The sequence below is a fragment of the Panthera tigris genome, chromosome F3, assembly GCF_018350195.1.
Source record: "Panthera tigris isolate Pti1 chromosome F3, P.tigris_Pti1_mat1.1, whole genome shotgun sequence".
In the NCBI taxonomy this organism is placed as follows: Eukaryota; Metazoa; Chordata; class Mammalia; order Carnivora; family Felidae; genus Panthera; species Panthera tigris.
The window spans coordinates 8,307,932-8,316,055 of NC_056678.1; the positions used below are offsets into that span (position 1 = coordinate 8,307,932).

Genomic DNA, 8,124 nt, shown 5'->3' on the forward strand with positions numbered 1-8,124 from the left:
TATAAACCCAGGAGAGAGACCTGGAACACAGCCCTCCCTCACAGCCCTCAGAAGGAACCAACCTGCCAACACTTTGATCTTGGACTTCTAGCCTCCAGACCTGTGAGTTAATACATTTCTTCTATTGTTTAAGCCACTTGATCCGTGTACTTTTTTATAGCAGCCCTAGCAAGGCAATACACCCTCTTATATCTGAAAAGTGTAGGAGTAGCTTAAGGATTTAGGTAGGAGTGGATCATCAACTATTGAGGCTTGGTTCAAGAATTGTGTCAGTCATAGTGAATCCACCCCATTCCACTGTGAGACTGTCTCCATTAGGCATAGACTTAGGTTTTCTGCATCAAAATTCCTGTAAGCAGTGTGGAATCTATAAATATTTTTGACATTTCTGGCATTTCTGGGTTTGCATAACCCAGATATAGTACCCGTTCTCCATACCATTTTCTCTTTATACACCTGTCTTCAATAGCTCTTCAAATGATATAATTACTTTTTCTGAAACTTTGAATTTTCAGTTATATCTGTAACTGATACTGGTGAAATGTGGCTAGTAGCTTTCTAGAAATTATCAGAACTCCCTAGAAATCCCTTTTGAGTTTCAAACTGTAATGATATAAAGAACCTTATGTTTGAAAAGGACACTGACTTTATCCATCAAAATTTCTCAGGTTGAGTGACCTTTTGATAGTGAACCTGAGTGGACTGCAGACCATTTATTGCCTCTGTTTTACTCTGCACATCACATCTCCTCTAAATGATCTGGCTGTGGCAGTGGGAATCCTAATGCACCACAAGTCCTGCTCATCCCTTTTTTTTACACTGTATATTTTGTAAAGATCTGGCTCCTAAAAAGTAGCAACTGCAGAAATGCTCCTGGCAATCACTTTGTCATCCTTGGGTAGTATTTCTGCTTAGACCAGATGTCATGTCCTTCTTCCTCAGATTATCTGTTCATGACAAGTCAAGATGTCCTTGTGCTTCTTAAATTATTTTGTATTTTCTAATTATAATAGAAACACATATTTTTGTATTGTATATTTTGTAGTGACCTTAGGTAAATACAGAAATGTATGGAGAAGAAAACAAAAATTCCCAGGAAGACTATAATATTCAGAGAGAACTGTTAACATTTAATGTGTTTTCTGGCACTGTATATATGTATATATGTACATAATCTCATGTTTTTCCCATACATTATTATCTCATGAGCATTTTACTGTGCAGTAATAATTTTGAACACATAGTATTATATATTTCTTCCTTATAAATGAATCATAATAATTTAACTCTTTACCTATTGTTGGATATTTAGCTTGTTTTTATCTTTTCTTATAAATGGTGGACATAATTATATCTTTATCCTCTTATCCTTATCAATTCCTTGAAGAGGAATTGCAGAACTTGATTATCTTTATCCTTAATGTCCTTGATGTGTACAGACTGCCTTTCCACAAACGATTAGCAATTTAAACCACCAACTCATTATGAGTGCTTCTCTTCCAATGTTCCCCCAATGATATAGGACATTCTCATTAAGAAACATTTTGACTGTGGGCTAGCTGAAAGATGTTATCACACACTTCCTTTACTTCTTTGGTTACTAAGAAGTTGAGCATTGTTTCTTGTATGGTTTTTCCTTATTTGCATTTATTTTCTATGTTCATTCGTTGTGTCCTCTGCTTATTTTTTTTTTTTTTACTAGTTTTCAAGTTTTCTTTTTTCTTTCTATTCTTTCTCTTTTAATATTGGACCTCAGAGAGAGAGTTGAGTTAGTGATACTCCTCTTTTCATGGACATTGCTCCCTTTCATCCTGATTCCTGATTCCCATCTTACTACTGCCTCTCCCCACACCCAATGTAAGCTTCCTAGTATACGCATTCATGTGTGTTGTAAAATAGATACTATTATAAGCATATATTTTAGATTGATATAAATGAAATGGTATTGCATATTACATTTACGTCTGCTTCTCAGTTTCACTTACAGCAATTTTAAAGGTCATCTATGTTGCTCTGTGTGTATCTGGTACTTCTAACTGCTGCAAAGCACTACATGGTGGGTGGATATGTGCATATTCAACAGGAGTGGAATTGCTTGGTGATACCTAATGTGACTATTGAGCCAGTGGTCTTTAGAAGGCTAGTCCAGTCTTAATTCGCACCAGCTGTGCATGAAAATTCCTAAATCCCTACATTCTTCCCATACTTACTGGTCACTCTAACAGATGAGAGTAATAAGGTATTATTTTACTTTGCTTTTCTTTGGTTGCTAATGAATTTGAGCATCTCGATTTGGGTTTTCTTTTGTGTATATTGCCTAATCATAGAACTTCTGCAGTTTTTAAAATATTTTCTGGTGTATTTGTTTTTTTCTTTTTTGTAGATTTCCAAGTCTCTTGTATGTTATGCTCTACTTGTACATCATATTTGTTAGAAGTGTTTCATCCAGTTCATTTTACTTTTAATTTTGTCATGCTATTTTATGCATTTCTATTTTAAATTAGTAGGTAGTCGCTTCTACTAATGGTATTATGTGATTTTGTCCAATGCATTTATGACATTTGGCAAAGTGAATTATGTTTTCTTTGCACTAGCAATCTATCTGTTTTACTGCTTTCCCCAAATATAGTCTTCCCAATATGCCAGCCAGTTGTTTCAAAAAGTGTGTTCTCACTTTTGATCCACTAGGGGCCAACACTTCCCTGAAAGAAACTGATGTGCCTTCCTAAAACTCACCCTTTCCTCTCTGAAAGGGAGGAAAGTAGCTAAAAATAAGTAATTTCCATTTAAATTAAATGCCTGGAAACTATGTGAAAAGATCTAAATAAAATGAAAAGGCTACCAAATTACATCAAAAGAATTCCAAGGTTTTTTTAGTGAAAAAAATAAAAGCAAAAAATACAAGTAAAGCAGTTAAATGTTTAAAAAATTAACTAAAAACCTTTTAGTTTTAAAGGTTTTTTTTAATGTTTATTTTTGAGAGGGAGAGAGAACGAGTGGGGGAGGGGCAAAGAGAGAGAGACAGAGAGAGAGAGAGAGAGAGAGAGAGAGAATACCAAACAGGCTTTGAGCTGCTAGCAGAGTCTGATGTAGAGCTTGAACTTATGAACCGTGAGATCATGACCTGAGCTGAAACCAAGAGTTGGATGCTTAACTGACTGAGCACCCCAGGTACCCCAAGAAAGTTTTAGTTTTAAAATAAAAATAAAAATGGTTCAACCTCTATTCAAAATCTACATAAAACATTAGTAAATAAGAGATAGGTAACGAGAAACAGCAGTAATGACTTTTTCTACTTTTCTACACTTCTTTGCTCTGAAAAGGCAGGGAGCTCTCCTGGCTTCATATTTTGTAGCTTCTACACAAACAACCAAGTCAAAAGCTGTTCTCAAGCTAAAAAAAAAAAAAAAAAAAAAAAAAAAAATCGGTGTTTTAATTCCAATGAGGCAATCTGTACAAAAGGTCCATGCTGACCTTAAAGCAATCCTTGAAAAATGCTTCCTCTCTGAGTCCCATTAAAATTCTTAAAATCATGCTTATGACACAAAAGTAGACAACTCCACAGAGGAAGGAAAGGAGGAAGAGAAAGAGGGGAATGAGGAAGGCAGAAGAGAAAGGATAATCAATTACCAAGGCTGCAATTCTTTTATCTAGGAAGATACAAAAGGACAGCTGAAGACAGTTCTTTACACATAGAGAGCTGCTTCTGTTTAGTCCTGGAAGAAAGGATCAAGATCCAATCATGGCCCACATGGAAAACAACATGAAAATAAAGTGCTATTATTCTTTTAAATATTAAAAAAATTTTTTTAACGTTTATTTATTTTTGAGAGACAGACAGAGCATGAGGAGGAGAGGGAGACCCAGAATCCGAAGCAGGACCCAGGCTCCAAGCTGTCAGCATAGAGCCCGGCATGGGGCTCGAACTCACAAATTGAGAGATCATGACCTGAGCTGAAGTCGGTTGCTTAACCGACTGAGCAACCTGGGCACCCCTAAAATTTTTTTAATGTTTATTTTTGAGACACACACACGCATGCACACACACACACACACACACACACACACACAGCACACAAGTGGAGGAGGGGCAGACAGAGAGGGAGACACAGAATCTGAAGCAGGCTTCAGGCCCTGAGCTGTCAGCACAGAGCCCGCCACGTGGCTCGAACCTGTGAACCATGAGATCATGACTTGTGCCGAAGTCGGACTCTCAACCGACTGAGACACCCAGGTACCCCTAAGGCACTATTATTATACAAAGATGCATATGTCAGGTTGGAACTTGGTTTCTGGGGTGTCCCTTCCTAAGGGCGGCGGCTATCTCCTATCAAATATGACAGCCCATGCTATAAGAAGCAATTTGCATGTGAATTCAATCAAAATGACATGATCTAAGAAGCGATTTGTATGTGAATTCAAACAAATGCATGAAAGTTTTATATTTGTATGTAAGACAAGGTAAAATTTTAAGGATCAGCTAAAACACATCTTAAGCATGACAATTTACATTATAAAACACTTTCGAATTAATGTCTATTCTGTTTACTTTCAGTTTAGTACTTATAAAAGCAGGATGTACAACTGTAAGAACACATTTACGAGTACTAAGAAAGCCACGAATTAGCTCATAAAGTTTATTTTTTTAACTCTTAATTGATAAGGGTCATTTTGTATCTGTAACTAATAAGCAGAAAATTATTTTCTCTGAAAGCACACTATCCTTCTGTCTCCACCCCCACCCTCTGGTCTCCTAGTTTCACTCTCCAGAGGTGGAAAAAACTGTTTTATTACCAGTTTCTTCCTTTCTGATTCATGTGAATTTTCTTTCTTTCTTTCTTTTTTTTTTTTTTTTCAGAAATGGTAGTATGGTTATAGGGATTGTTCCATACCTTGCTTTATTTTTTTTTCAAGTTTATCTACTTTGAAAGAGAGAGTGTGAGTGGGGGAGGGGTAGAGAGAGAGAGAGTCTCAAGCAGGCTCCACACCGTCAGCCTGGAGACTGATGAGGGGCTTGACCCCATAAACCTTGAGATCATGACCTGAGCCGAAAGTAAGAGTCAGATGCTTAATCTAGTGAGCCAGACTGTTCTTGTTATTTGCAAGCCTTTTAGTCAACAGCAGGCCACTAGCAGTTATGTTTTGGGGAAGTCAACAATTATACATGGATTTTCAACTGCATGAGTTGTTGGCACCCCTAAGCTCTGTGTTGTTCAAGAGCCAACTGTAGTTTGGCTTTCATTTCAGGTCAGTTAGAACAGAATGAGGTATGTCTTGTTCTTTTTAGTGGTTACAAAGTATTCCATTGGTTGAACATACCAGAGTTGATTTCTCTAGTCTCCCATTGAAACACATATAGGTTGTTTTCAGGCACTGACTATCACCACAATAATTAAGTGATTTGCTGTGTACCTGTATTTCTTTTGTGAGAATATAATTTAGGAATAGAAACTTGGAAGAGGAAGTGATGGATCAAAAGTTATGAGCATGTTGTGTGTGAATAGTGCTGAAATTGTCCTTCAGAGGGATGTAGCAATTTATATTAACACCACACTCTCTCCAAGATTGCTTTTTGTCAATTTTTTTTGGACTTTTCCAATATATTGGGTGAAAAAAAGACTCTTATTGTGATTTTTAACTTTCATTTCTCCTAATATGGGTAAAACTTCAACATCTTCCTATATTACTTAAAAACTTTTTTAATGTTTATTTATATTTGTGTGTGAGAGAGAGAGAGAGAGAGAGAGAGAGTGCACACATGGCTGGGGGAGGGGCAGAGAGAGAGGGAGATACAGAATCTGAAGCAGGTTCCAGGCTCTGAGCTGTCAGCACAGAGCCTTATGCAGGGCTTGAACTCACGAACCATGAGACCATGACAGGAGCCAAAGTTGGACACTCAACTGACTGAGCCACCCAGGCACCCCTCACATCTTCCTATTTTAAAACCATTTGTATTTTTGGTGAATTGATTATGTTTTTTGCCCATTTTCCCATTTTTCCATATAGTTGTAAGGCATTTTTTTAACGATTTGTAGATATTTGTGAATATGGAAATTAGCCCTTTGTTTTTATATGTTGAAAATAATTTCCCTGAGTTTATTAGCATAAATTTAACATTTTTATGTAGCAAAACTATCGATTTTTTTCTTATATGGCTTTTGTGTGTTTTATCAGTCTTTATTTTATTTTATTTTTTTATTCCCCTGAGGGGGTACACCATTACTGGAGGTACTGCAATTCCGGATTGATGCGTGGAGTGGACAGAGCAAGCTCCTATTCCATTTCCTGCTCCAGAAATCCGTTTGATATACTGCCCTTGGGTAGAGGACATACCAGAGATTAAACTGATAAGAACAAATAGTATGCTTGATCTTAGCTAAAAGGCTGAGAAGCCACATCATGTCAGGTTTTAAAAGGTCCCCAAGTCTGAGACTGCTGTTAAAATTCTTCCATATTTCCTTCCAGTATTTTCATTATCTCATTTTTCCCCTTAGTATACTTAATCCGGCTAAAATTTGTTTTGATGTAATCCAGAGTATTTTTTTCCTAGATGGCTCCCCAAAACTCTCTAATTTATTGACAATTCATCTTTACCATTGATTTGAAGTATTCATGTCTCAAAACTGTCCCCATAAGTATCTGTATGTTTCTTGACTCTTATGTTGATTGATCTGTATATTTCTTTATGTGCATGTAGTAGACTATTTGATTACTATTGCATTTTAATAGGTTTTAAAATCAAGACAAGAATGCCCACTGCCATCACCTGTATTCAACATAATACTGAAAGTCCAAGCCAGAGCAATAAGGCAAGAAAAGAAAAGGCATTCAAATCGGAAAGGAAGAAGTAAAATTGTTTCTATTTTCAGAAGACATGATCTTATACATGGAAAATACTAAAGATTACACACACACACACACACACACACACACAGAAAAAAAACTTTTAGTACTAATAAACAAATTCAGCAAAGTTACAGAACACAAATCAACATAGAAGTCAGTTGCATTTATGCACACCAACAATAAGCTATCCCAAAAGGAAATTACAAATACAATCCCATTTACAATAGCATCAAAAAGAATAACATACTTAGGAATAAACTTAACCAAGGAGGTGAGTGACTTATACACTAGGAAGTATAAAACACTGATGAAAGAAATTTAAACAGACAAATAAATGGACAGCTTTGTCATGTTCATGTATTAGAAGAATTAATAGTGTTAAAAGATCCAAAGTAACCAAAGAAATCTACAGATTCAGTGCAATTTATCAAATTCCTAAAGGTATTTTTCACAGACATAGATTAAAAACAACCCTAAAATTCATATGGAACCACAAGACCCTGAATAACCAAAATGATTTTGAGAAAAAGGAACAAAGCTGGAAGCCTCATGCTATTTATTTATTTATTTATTTATTTATTTATTTATTTTCAATTAACTGACATACAGTGTAGTCTTGGCTTTAGGAGTAGATTACATACAATACCCAATGGTCATCGCATGTTCCCTCCTCATTGCCCATCACCCATTGTCCCCACCCCCATCAACCCTCATTTTGTTCTCTGTATTTAAGAGTCTCTTATGGTTTGCCTCCCTCTCTGTTTTTATCGTATTTTTCCTTACCTTCCCCTTTGATTACCTGTTAAGTTTCTCAAATTCCACATGTGAGTGAAATTATATGATATCTGTGTTTCTCTGACTGACTTATTTTGCTTAGCATAATACCCTTTAGTTCTTCCATATTGTTGCAAATGGCAAGATTTTATTCTTTTTTATCACTGAGTAGTATTCCATTTGTGTGTGTGTGTGTGTGTGTGTGTGTGTGTGTGTGTGTGTGTGTATGTATGTATTTATGTATGTGTGTGGAGATATATATATATATATATATATGTGATATATATATATATCACATTTTCTTTATCCATCAGTTGATAGACATTTGGGCTCTTTCCATAATTTGGCTATTGTTGATAGCACTGCTATAAACATTGGGGTACATGTACCTCTTTGAATCAGGACTCCTGAATCCTTTGGATAAATTCCCAGTAGTGCAATTGCCGGGTTGTACGCTAGTTCTATTTTTAATTTTTTAAGGAACCACCACGCTGTTATCCAGAG

General features: G+C 36.0%; 1 non-coding gene across 1 annotated transcript; it reads right to left on the reverse strand.

The window, feature by feature from the left end:
• Window positions 1–6,206: 6,206 nt before the first annotated feature.
• LOC122236067 lies at window positions 6,207–6,396 on the reverse strand. Its single transcript, XR_006214273.1, has one exon. It is a non-coding gene; the product is annotated as a U2 spliceosomal RNA (small nuclear RNA).
• Between the last annotated feature and the right edge of the window lie 1,728 nt (window positions 6,397–8,124).